A 13,174-nucleotide genomic window follows, 5' to 3' on the forward strand; every position below is an offset into this window, starting at 1 on the left:
TATTATACTATGTAGTATTTTTTTTTTTACCAATATATGTCAATATACGTACATCTCCAGTGTACTTTACAAATACACTCACACTGTCCAATTTATTAGGAACACACACGTACACATAAATACAGTTTATGTATTATGTGTGAAATCATGCAGATACAGGCCAAGAGCTTCAGTTCATTTTCACCTCAAATGCCACATGGCTTGTTTGTTGGTGCCAGACAAGCTGGTTTGTATTTTTCAGAAACTGCCGAACTCTTGGTATTTTCTCCTGGGGGAAAAAAAATGTCTTCTACTGTCCAGGTTCAGTGAGCCACTATAGCCTCATAGAGGTGCATCTCAAAAAATTTGAATATTGTAGAAAAGTGACCCCCCCCCCCCCCCCCCCCCGTACTTTAACTCAAAAAGTGGAACTTTCATATATTCTAGATTCCTTACACATAAAGTGAAATATTTCAAGGCTTTTTTTGTGTGTGTTTTAATCTTGATGATTACGGTTTACAGCTCATGGAAATCAAAAATCCAGTATCTCAAAATATTAGAATAATTGATATTTCTGTTATATCAGGCACTAAGATGTTAACAGCAGATCCTTTAAGTACTGTAAGTTATGAGGGGACTCTCTGGATAGGACTTGTTTGTTATCCACATCCAACAGATGCTTGATCAGATTGAGATCTGGGGAATCTGGAGGCCAAGTCAACACCTTGAACGCTTTGTCATGTTCCTCAAAGCATTCCTGAACAATTTTTGCAGTGTGGCAGAGCGCATTATCCTGCTGAATGACGCTACTGCCGTTAGGGAATAGGTAGGTGGTACGTGTCAAGGTAACAGCCACATAAATCCATTGTTACCGTGGTACAGGGGGCTTTGTGGCTTCTTGGTAACATTATTCATTTGCCGTATTACCTTCAAGACAGAAAAAAGATGTTGGTGTGGGAATAACTTTATAGCTGCAATTACAGAAGACATAAAGAAGAACTAACTTGTTCCATGTCAAGTTCCACAACATTAAATGTAACTGTAAAGTGTTACATCAAAGTATCACGTGTCATTCTCCTGCAATCATTGACAAATTCTTTCCATCTTCTATACCGCTTTATCCTTTTCAGGGTCATGGGGAACCTGGAGTCTATCCCAGGGAGCATCGGGCACAAGGCGGGGAACACCCTAGACAGGGTGCCAATCCATCGCAGGGCACAACCACATACACACTCACACACCCATTCATACACTACGGACACTTTAGCCATTCCAATCAGCCTACCACGCATGTCTTTGGACTGGGGGAGGAAACTGGAGTACCCGGAGGAAACCCCCGCAGCACAGGGAGAACATGCAAACACCACACACACGGCCCCAGCATGTGTGTGTGGAGAACACTCAAACCCCGGACCCTGGAGGTGTGAGGCGAACGTGCTAACCACTAAGCCACCATGTGTCGTTGGGAAATTGCTTTATTATAATTGGAAACAAACATTTCTGGATGCTGTTACTGGACAACAATCAACTTCAGGGTGGTAACCATGTTTCATGTCAGGCCACGTCACACCATACCCTTAAATGTTGTATTCCTTACATAATAATCAGATGTAGCTTTACTTATATAGGGTGTATAGTTGTTTGTGAGCTGCTATTGTGTGAGCTGCTATTAGACTTCTGGCACAAGTCCAGGGTTTCCTGCTTTTAAGGCATGGACGAAATGTAAAATTAGAAAATCAGAAGACTGATCAGTCATATATTCTAAAATCCTTAAAAAGTGCTTTTTTTTTCTTCTTCTTCTTTTAAACACAAAACAAAAGGGTATACCACAACCTTTAGCTCAAGGACTAATACCATGTAAAATGAATAGCCTTAACATGAACACTCTGAACATGAACATTTCTGACGGTCTGAAATGTGCAACCTATTTTCTTTTCCAATTTATTCTTCCATTATTATATAAAAAAAATGAAAAACAGAAATGCTATTTGGTTGGCCATTATAAATAAACAGTGTGGAATTATGCATACTTGACAAAAGCCCCACAGAATGCTGACTTTATCCACTATGCAGTAGATGCATTGTATATTTTCACACTAGCAAACCAATAAAGAGACTTTTTTAATATATTGTTTAAAATGACAGAGAGTTGTAACATATCATATTGATACAGATATACTGGAGATATGCACATGTAACTTTAGTGAGGTTTCCTCCTCACAGACCAGAGAAGCAGCTTAACAAGAACAAAAAATAGATTGTTTGTACATTAATGGTCAAATTGGTCTGCTTTTAATCTCCACAGGGAGGTGCTGCAGGTCTGTAGAAGACTTGAGTCTTGGCAAGAGAGATATAATTAATGTGTGTGTATGTGTGTGTGTTTGTGTGTGTGTGTGTGTGTGTGTGTGTGTGTGTGTATGTCTGTGGCTACTGAAAGCAGAAGAAGGGATTAGGCCTTATGTTTTGCTGAAAGTGATTAGAAACGTTTTATAAGCTACTTATGGTGGAAGTACCAGTCTGTGGAGGTGAAGCAGGAGCTCAGTTTGTGGACGAACCACTCTTTTCACTGGTCAGTCTATGTCATATATGCTCAGCTGTCACCAGAAGCTGTGGGTAGTGACCAAAAGAATAATGTCGCAAAGACGGGTCGGTGGAAATGAGGTTAGGAACGTCTGGGGATCCCCCAGGAGGAGCTGGAATCTGTGGCAGAGGATAGACAAGCCTGGACCGACGTTCATAGCCGGTTGCCACTGCAACCCCCACCAGAAGCAAACTGAATGAATTATTGTGCTGGCAGTGTCACGTCAGACTCAGCATGGAGGGATCTTCTTGGCCACCAGAAAGGACAGCATGAACTGAGGAGCTGTGCAAACCACACCAGCAATTCACTCACACTCGAAATCAAGCCTGTTCTCTCTCCAGTGTTTCGCCCTCCCCACATCTTTCTGACCCTTTGTGCTTTGTTACTTCTTTTACCACTCAGCCCTTTGAGGAGTTCTGGCAGGCGTTCTGATCTAAAGTGAACTTTCACATGCAGCAGTGGCCTGTAATGATAGATTTGATGGGGGCATTAAAAATATATAACATTTATAAATATTGATTTGTACAATAGGCTAGTATCTAGTCAATTTCTAGAGAAACCCTTTAATACACAGTCTGGCAGCTTATTTCGAGCGGTTTTAGACATACCTTTTTCAGTTGTGTTTGATACAGCAGGTGTATTTGCCAGGCTTCAGCAACATTTCCAGTTGAACTAAATCCCAAAAAACCACACAAAAAAACCTGACACCAGACCAAAAGATTGGGAACTGGAAAAGCCTTTGCATGGCTTGCACACGCATTTCTAATGTGCACCTCCTGATCAGCCACTCCATAATACCCCTTTTCCTCTCCCAATCTTTGCAATATATCTTACAGGAGGCATTGTTCTGTACATCAAAGATATACTTACTTATCTACACTTACACATTACCTTTGTTTGTGGAAATGTATTCAAATTAATTCTGATTATTTGCTATTAAACAAGGTCTTGGTGGCCAAATATTTTTAAGGTAGCCCAATTTGGCTTTAAAAGCTGTCCTGCTTGCTGGTCTTCCTCCGCTGAAAATATTCACAGAGCGAGCACTGGGCAGCATGATTCCTGCTTCAATGGGCATCTATTAGCATTTGTTGCAGTTCCCAATTTTGACCACTAGGTGCAATAGCAACACTGTTGTATTGGGCAGCACAACAGCTACTTGATGCAGATGTCAGTCATTAGTTTCTCATGCGTTTTGTGGGTTTTACTTTTATGGTTCAGAGGGAGCTGAATAGTGCTTCAACACTATCAGCTGACAAACCTTGAGGGGGTCAAATTCACATGGGAGCCTCTGGGGTTGATGGGAAAGACACATCAATGCCAGTCTGAGGATGACACGGGTTGAGCAGAAATGCTCGCCCTAGAACTAGCAGGGGAAAATGAACTGTCTGCTTATCGACTCAGAACTTGGTGGCTTCACAACTCCATCAGGGGTCATAGGTTATCAAGAGCTGCCAGGGAGTCTCCAGGCACTGCTGGTTGCCAGCTTAAGACCCATCAGCTGCCTGCCACCATTATCCATCAAAGTGTGCTCTGCGCACGTATGTGGCACAGGAAGAAGAGCAGAATGGCTATGGCCTGGAGAGATCCGGCTGCCATCTGGAGCATCTCCTGCTGTATCTTTATGCTTCAAAGCACCAGAGTGGATGGATTAATTCAACCACCACACCTCTTGCACTTTCAGACTCACATATACCACCAACAAACACCCCAGCCCACACAAGCTAATCAATTCAGTTTGTAATCAGATACCGACTCTCAAATGTCTGTGATGCCCGTGGGCTGACACATCATTAAAACAGAGATGAGTGCTCAGACTCTGTACAGCTGACAGCGGACACAATTTTGGTAATATTTAAATAACCTGATCAAAAGACATTAATAAGACATTAAGTAAAGAGTGCAGAACTGACTGAATTAATCAGCGAAAATTTCCCCACCAAAGCTAGCATGAAACAAAGATCAGTTAAGTGAAGATGTGATGACGATGGTTTTGCTTAAATGACTTGTGCCTCAGGTGATGAGACAGAGACTGATGTGGATGATGTTGATAATCAAATTCAGAACTTATTCCACGTTTTAAACTTATAGTTCTTTAAAATTTGGAAAATGTTTTTCTTCTATCAATTGATTAGGTTATAAATGTAGAGGTCGGTTGTAGTGTCGGTTTCAATACGAGAAAGAGAAGTTCCTGGAATGAGGTAAGGGACATCCTTTGTGCTGTGTAATAATATCATATATTTTTAGGATATTTAAAGGACATCCTGAGGACATTAATTTGTTAGCTGAGCTCCCACTGGGCGCCTAGTAGAAAATTCACACGCTCAAGTTACTGCAGAAGAATGACTTGTTAAATGATGGCACGGGCATAACCTTGGAAAAATCTCTCTTCCAGTTAAAACGATCCAAACTTTACAAGACTTTGGAGAAACTTGGTTTAGGACAATGTGCAGCAATGTTTGGCAAGTTCTTAAATATTTGATTACAGTTCAGAAGCAGATTACTCCACTGTAATCATTCATTTTACTGGCTTGGTGCACTTGATTCAATTATTGGAATCTGAGTGTGATTGTCATTTCAGCAAGCCCTGCCAAGACCAAACAGAAGCCTGGACTCTGGATTGCTGGGCATATTTTCTGCTTATAGCAGCAATAGTTCCTATTATGTACAGGAGTATATCACGGATTGCTACTCTAAGCAGAAGATGCTGCCACAACCAAAATAAAATAAAAACCTATTAAGTCCTTCTGAAGTAGTTTTTGGTAACACCTTAAGTATGTAGGGACTAACCAGGAACGAATGAGTATGACCATTTTAACACCTAGTGCTTAAATAGGACTATTATTATTAGTAGTAGTTCATAATGAACTACCAGACCATTACTTTATTATGACTTACTGAGTAATTACCAGTGGTGGAAAGTGTTGAACTACATGTACTCTTGTTACAGTAATTGAGTCACTTTAACTGTAATTTTTTGAGAATAATTTAATCATAGTACTTTTATTTAAGTTTTTGGGTCCCTTGGTGGTTCAGCAGCTAAGGATCCCATGCTCTCACTGCCATAGCCTAGGTTTGATTCCCGGGCAGAGAACCAACTCAGCCACTGGGTTGCACTCAGTGTCGGTACCAAGCCCGGATAAAATGGCATAAAACCTGTGCCAAATCGATTTTGCGGACCAATGATCTGCTGTGGGAACCCTTTAAGAGGAGCAGCTGAAAGAACAACAATTTTTACTTGAGTTTAAAAAAAAAAAAATCAAACTTTGCTACATTATTAGGGGTCAAGCCCCGAAGTTTTCTCGTTAGTTTTCGTCTTCTTCTTCTTCTACCGCTCTTGAGTATATGGTAACCCATAGAACTGCTTGTGGAAAAGTTATGAAATTTGGCACGCAGATAGAGGACAGTGTGATCTGTAAATGTAGCGAATTTGGAGGCTCTACCTCAAACTCTCTAGCGCCACCAACTGCCCAAATTTGAACTCACGTTTATGCTAATTACTTTTGAACCATGAGTCCTAGAAATGAAATTCTATTTCCCTGTGATTCCTTGCATCAAGCAGATTGGAATGCACCCTATGATGTCATTTTCCGTCATAAAATGTTTTTCCGCCATTTTGAATTTTCTGAAAAACCTACTTTTTCGAACTCGTCCTAGGCCGTTTGTCCAATTTGCGCGTAAATTGCCGTGCGTTATCTAGAGGCACCCCAGACAAAAAGTGCTTCACAGAATTTTGATAAACCATACCATATTCGAATGGGGCTTCGACGCCAAAATGGACATGAGGGTATATCTCCGTAACACTTTGAGGGATTGTGACAAAACTTGGTACGTGTCATCAGTATTAACCCTTGTGGTTACTTGCAGTGTTTCAGCACAGCACCACCTAGTAGTCACGAGATACATTTTTGCTTATAACTTCTGAACAGTTTGTCATAATATCATCAAATTGGTCTCATTAGATTCAGTGGCGCATGCCGAGTTCAACGAGTCACAAAATGCTGTGTTTTATGAATGACTTGGTGTATCCTTGGTATGTCTTTGGCACAATGCTCTGAAGGGACTCGAAAAGTTTCAGGATAGAACCACCTTGTGGTCAAAAATTATAATGCTGTTCCTAAAAATGCTAATAGCTGTTGACTCCTTTTGCCTACTATCATGAGGCTGGTCTTGATAGATTCTGTGGTTCATGCCAAGAACAATGATGCCAGTCATGTCATGGTCGAGCAAACTTCCTGTCCGCTATTTTTACATGTCTTGAAAACCTACTTTTTCGAACTCCTCCTAGACCATTTGTTCAATTTGCACGAAAATTGGCCTGCATCATCTAGATGCACTCACTACAAAAATTTCTTCACAGAATTTTGATAAACCATACCATTTTTGAATGGCACTTCCACGAATTTGAAGAACATGCAAAATTGAACTTGAGGCTGTATCTCTGCAATGCTTTGAGGGATTGTGACGAAACTTGGTATGTGGTATCACCATTATGCCGTAAGGTTACGTGCAGAGTTTCAGCACAGTGTCCCCTACTGGTCAGGAGATAGCAAAAACAGCTTTCCTGCATGATAACCATCATGTCCAGATGCTACCTGAGCAGTTTCAGAACAGCACCACATACTGGATAAAACTTCTAAGAAGTAGCTATTTTTAGTTATTTTTTTTAAATAAATGTTTGGTTTTTTTTATGATTGAAAGTTTACTTTTTCTAACTCCTCATATACTGTTCATCAGACGCTAACCAAAAACATGTCACAAAGCTTCTTTTGCTGCTCATGGTGCTGATAATTGGCTGCTTGCAGTTATATGTTTTTATTTATGACTGATACATTGTAAAACATTTATTTTTAAAAAGTACAAGAGACTGCAAGCCAATTAAAAGATAGTATGTGCAAATAATAGCTTCCTGTCAAAATTCTACACTTCAGGCACCAAATGCTTAGTCAGCAGCAGCAATGTCAGAGACAGTGGAGAAAAAGAGCATCCCTTGCCCAATTTTAATATTTGTCAGGTATCTTCAGTTTTAAACGCTTCAAATGAAACAGCATGATAATGATCTGCAAATTATGCGAACCAGAACTTGTGGAGCTATAAGCATTTCACAGCTCAACAACCAAAATATGGAAACATATACATGTAAGTCATTAGCTAGCTGAGTGAGCTAGGCTAGTTAGCCAGATCCTTTGATGTTTCACAGTATAAAATCTCTGAATTAAACTTAAGATGTCACTTCGATGTTTGTTAGCGATTGGCTGTTGTGTTAATTATAAAATTATAAATTATAAAAGTGCTGTTAAGGCCTATAGGTAACACCTAGGATAATGTATAAGGGGAATCTTTACTAGATAGCCAACTACGCAACTAGAAATATGTATGAATTAACACACCTATATACATACACGAACCTAATAAACCTAGCAAGCTACAGCACTTGGCTAAGTTAGCTAGCCAGCTAATGTTACCGTTCTTTATATAATTTTGATAATCAAGGTGGTGTTCTCCTCAACATAACTCATTTATTTTGTTTAAATTATAATGCATTTACAAATACATTCCTTGGATATAGAGAATTTTCAGATTAATTGTGTCAATAGTAGACATCCATCCATTTTCCATACAGCTTATCCTACACAGGGTTGCGGGGAAGCCTGGAGCCTATCCCAGGGAACTCAGGGCACAAGGCGGGGAGACACCAAGGACAGGGTACAACCCATCGCAGCTCACAATCGCACACACATTCACACACTACGGACAATTTGGAAATGCCAATCAGCCTACATCGCATGTTCTTGGACTCCTTAAGGAAAACCCCTCAAGCACGGGAAGAACACACAAACCCTGCATACACAGCGCAGAGGCGTGATTGAACCCCCAACCCCAGAGGTGCGAGGCAAACGTGCTAACCACTAAGCCACTGTGCCCATTTACAGTGAGGGAAAAAAGTATTTGATCCCCTGCTGATTTTGTATGTTTACCCACTGACAAAGAAATGATCAGTCTATAACTTTAATGGTAGATTTATTTGAACAGTGAGAGACAGAATAACAACAAAAAAATCCAGAAAAACGCAGGTCAAAAATGTTCTAAATTGATTTGCATTTTAATGAGGGAAATAAGTATTTGACCCCTCTGCAAAACATGACTTAGTACTTGGTTTAAAAACCCTTGTTGGCAATCACAGAGGTCAGACGTTTCTTGTAGTTGGCCACCAGGCTTGCACACATCTCAGGAGGGATTTTGTCCCACTCCTCTTTGCAGATCTTCTCCAAATCATTAAGGTTTCGAGGCTGACGTTTGGCAACTCGAACCTTCAGCTCCCTCCACAGATTTTCTATGGGATTAAGGTCTGGAGACTGGCTAGGCCACTCCAGGACCTTAATGTGCTTCTTCCCGAGCCACTCCTTTGTTGCCTTGGCCATGTGTTTTGGGTCATTGTCATGCTGGAATATCCATCCACGACCCATTTTCAATGCCCTGGCTGAGGGAAGGAGGTTTTCACCCAAGATTTGACGGTACATGGCCCCGTCCATCGTCCCTTTGATGCGGTGAAGTTGTCCTGTCCCCTTAGCAGAAAAACACCCCCAAAGCATAATGTTTCCACCTCCATGTTTGACGGTGGGGATGGTGTTCTTGGGGTCATAGGCACCATTCCTCCTCCTCCAAACACGGCGAGTTGAGTTGATGCCAAAGAGCTCCATTTTGGTCTCATCTGACCTCAACGCTTTCACCCAGTTGTCCTCAGAATCATTCAGATGTTCATTGGCAAACTTCAGACAGGCATGTATATGTGTTTTCTTGAGCAGCGGACCTTGCGGGCGCTGCAGGATTTCAGTCCTTCACGGCGTGGTGCGTTACCAATTGTTTTCTTGGTGACTATGGTCCCAGCTGCCTTGAGATCATTGACAAGATCCTCCCGTGTAGTTCTGGGCTGATTCCTCACTGTTCTCATGATCAATGCAACTCCACGAGGTGAGATCTTGCATGGAGCCCCAGGCCGAGGGAGATTGACAGTTCTTTTGTGCTTCTTCCATTTGCGAATAATCGCACCAACTGTTGTCCCCTTCTCACCAGTATGCTTGGCAATGGTCTTGTAGCCCATTCCAGACTTGTGTAGGTCTACAATCTTGTCCCTGACATCCTTGGAGAGCTCTTTGGTCTTGGCCATGGTGGAGAGTTTGGAATATGACTGATTGATTGCTTCTGTGGACAGGTGTCTTTTATACAGGTAACAAACTGATATTAGGAGCACTCCTTTTAAGAGTGTGCTCCTAATCTCAGCTCGTTACCTGTATAAAAGACACCTGGGAGCCAGAAATCTTTCTGATTGAGAGGGGGTCAAATACTTTTTTCCCTCATTAAAATGCAAATCAATTTATAACATTTTTGACATGCGTTTTTCTGGATTTTTTTGTTGTTATTCTGTCTCTCACTGTTCAAATACAACTACCATTAAAATTATAGCCTGATCATTTCTTTGTCAGTGGGCAAACGTACAAAATCAGCAGGGGATCAAATACTTTTTTCCCTCACTGTATCTCCAAGACAATGTGGAATTATTTGATTACTTTACTTTCTCTTATGCTTAAAATCTGTTTTATTCTCTTTATGATGATTCTTATTATTTGTGAATGTATTCTGCACCAGTGTTTTGACCTGATATGTCACACTTGCATACAACCCCAATTCCAAAAAAGTAGGGACGTTGGGTAAAATGTAAAGAAACGTAAATAAAAACAGAATGCAAATCTCATAAACCCATATGTTATTCAAAATAGATCCTAGAAAACATATCAAATTTTTAAACGGAATAAATGTACCATTTTAAGAAAAAAATAAGACAGTTTCTCACAGATTGGTGAACCTCTGCCCATCTTTACTTCTGAGAGACTCTGCCTTTCTAAGATACTCTTTTTATACCCAATCACGTTACTGGCCTGTTGCCTGTTTACCTCCAGCTGCTTCTTTTTAGTAACACTTACTTTTCCAGCACTTTGTTGCCCCCGTCCCAACTTTTCTGCGGCCATCGAATTAAAAAATAACCTTATTTTTTTCTTTCCTCAGTTTAAACGTGATATGTCTTCCATGTTCTACTGAGTAAAAACCCTTTTATAACACGATGAGCTAAGCCTTTCCAAAAGTTATTGCATAAATGACCTAAAAAAAAAACCCGTTATATATCGGGTAGACTTTCACACATTTATTTAGACAGGAAGGGAGACAAGTTGCGTGACAAGGCCAAAACAGAATCCGTATTTCTCCATCTGAAGAATTTCTCCAAATAAGATTAATCTACTGTAAAGATCCTGTCTCAAAATGTATCCTTTGCTTCTGACGCAAGCGTTATTCTGGTCTAAAAGACAACAACTATGTTGTGAATGTCAGTGTGTTTTGTACTCTATCCACCACTGGTAATTGCCCTGTATTTCATTAGGCACTAATAAGGTACTACTCATTTATTCCTGCTTAGCTCCTGCATAGACATCTAGAAGAATATTGTTCAATAACTCATGAACAATAAGTGCTACTATTTATTGCTGCAAATGGGAATAATTATATCCGCAAGGAACACAATACCACCCCCACCCATACACCACTCACTTGCTTGTTTTCATGTGCAGATCTCGTATGAGGGAAAATGGAAGCTCGTTACCAAGGCGACAGTTAGTTCACATACCTTTTTTGTCAGATATGTATGCAGTGTGTACCTCCGCCATGCCAGCGTAGTGTTTCATCACAGACTGAAGCACTCTGCATACAAACAAAGTGCTTGTCTTGCAGAAAGAAAAATGTCGAGCCAAGTACATGCTGTATGACAACAAAAAAGAACCCCAAACTGACGCACTAAGCAACTTCGATTGCTCACAATATATGTTTTCATGCAGTGATGGGAGAGAAATGCAATAGCTAAAGCACCTGTCTGTTACCGACTGCATCTGTTAACAGTGCGAATGAATTTGCTTTCCATTTGGCCTGGCCATAAACACAGAAATCATCGGACAGCATACACAGTTTCACCACTCATACCAAATTTCCATCTTTATTTTTCTACAAAAATATTTCCCCTTAGAAAAGACAGCTTGGAATTGACATTTTTTTTTTGCAACTGCCGTACAACCTTTGACCTTAAATATATCACTATATATAAGCCTACTGTATAAGTAAATACTTTTAGCAATCATACTGTAACATGTCAGAGGAGGCTGTGAGTGTCCTCTCTGCAGGCACGACTCAAATTTTCTCCCCGTCGTTCCTTAAAAATACCTTCTTCCTGGGTAGCTAGAAAATGCTGAATCCCTTCACGCACATTTTAATGCCTGCAATGCATACTCCAAAATATTGTTCCTTACAAAAATACACAATCCGTTAATAAATTAATAGTCGTTGATATCCACAGATCGTCTGGAGGCTGTGTAAACTCTCAGTGGGGAAATCGAAAAAAAGGGAGACGAACAAAATAAGAAGGGAGAAGAAGTCTTCGAGAGAGAACAGGCCTGGATCAGTGTTCATGGTCAGTTAAAGCACTTGAGGGTTACGTGTGTGGAGACGCAGGGAGCCCCATTTAGACATTTTCATATCATTGTACAAATAGTAATATAATGACTGACGTTATCATTATTTTCCAGACTATAAGATGCATTTTTTTTTTTTTGCATCCTAGCAGTGACATATGTTAGCATTTTTAATGACCCAAATATATATATATATATATTTTAGAACAGAACCCTTTAGAACTGATTGATACATGACGTAAAATCACATGCTGAAATAATTAACACACTTATAATTAAACAGTTGTTAGAGCAACCAAATCATGGAAATAAACTATTTAGCATGGATGAGAGACATGCAGATATCTACAGCCTGCCGTGACAGGAGGCCAGCTAAAGAAGTTCCAAGCCTTGGAAAGGTCAGAGCCTTTAAAGGAATCCTTTATCATATGTGTGGTGGTCTCGGAAAAGCCAGCTCGGAGCTTGCCGTGGCAGAATTCTGGCAGCTAAGACGAAGGGCGCCAATATTTCACTAAAACAATGTGGAGGTTTGTAGCTACTTTTGAATCTTTCCTAGAAGTGTGCGCATATCGCTGATACGTGATCGCCATTGTTCGCGTGCTCTCATGCGTATCTTATGTAAACCTGTAGGATTAAAAGCAGCGTCCATGAGATGACACGTAAGAGCCAAAACATCTCTGTCTATCTAGTTTAAAAGTCCAGCTGTAATGTTTAGTGAATTCATGCACGGCGATGCTAAACAGACTAATGAGCTCCGTTTCTATTTAAAATGTCAGGTTGTCATGACCTGTCTCGAATTAAAAACCGGAACATTAAAACCGTTCGTTTTAGTACAGTCATGCACGAGTAACGTGACAAACGACCGCAGGATATGAGCGGCGGCCATCTTGCGTACATGTATGTGTAATTAAAAGCGAGCTTAAGTAAGCTTTAAGGAGTTAGGTTAACAAATGCGGTGGTGAAAAACAGTCTGCCTGAAGACGTCTAGAACTTTGCTAGCTGAGCGTGATTTCTGATGAGTGCGATTGAGTGAATGTCATGCGGTTGATGGATAGATACGTGCCGTAGCGAAACAGACATAATCCTAAACAATTCAACCCCATAG

The sequence above is a fragment of the Ictalurus furcatus genome, chromosome 18 (genome assembly GCF_023375685.1).
Source record: "Ictalurus furcatus strain D&B chromosome 18, Billie_1.0, whole genome shotgun sequence".
NCBI classification, from domain to species: Eukaryota; Metazoa; Chordata; class Actinopteri; order Siluriformes; family Ictaluridae; genus Ictalurus; species Ictalurus furcatus.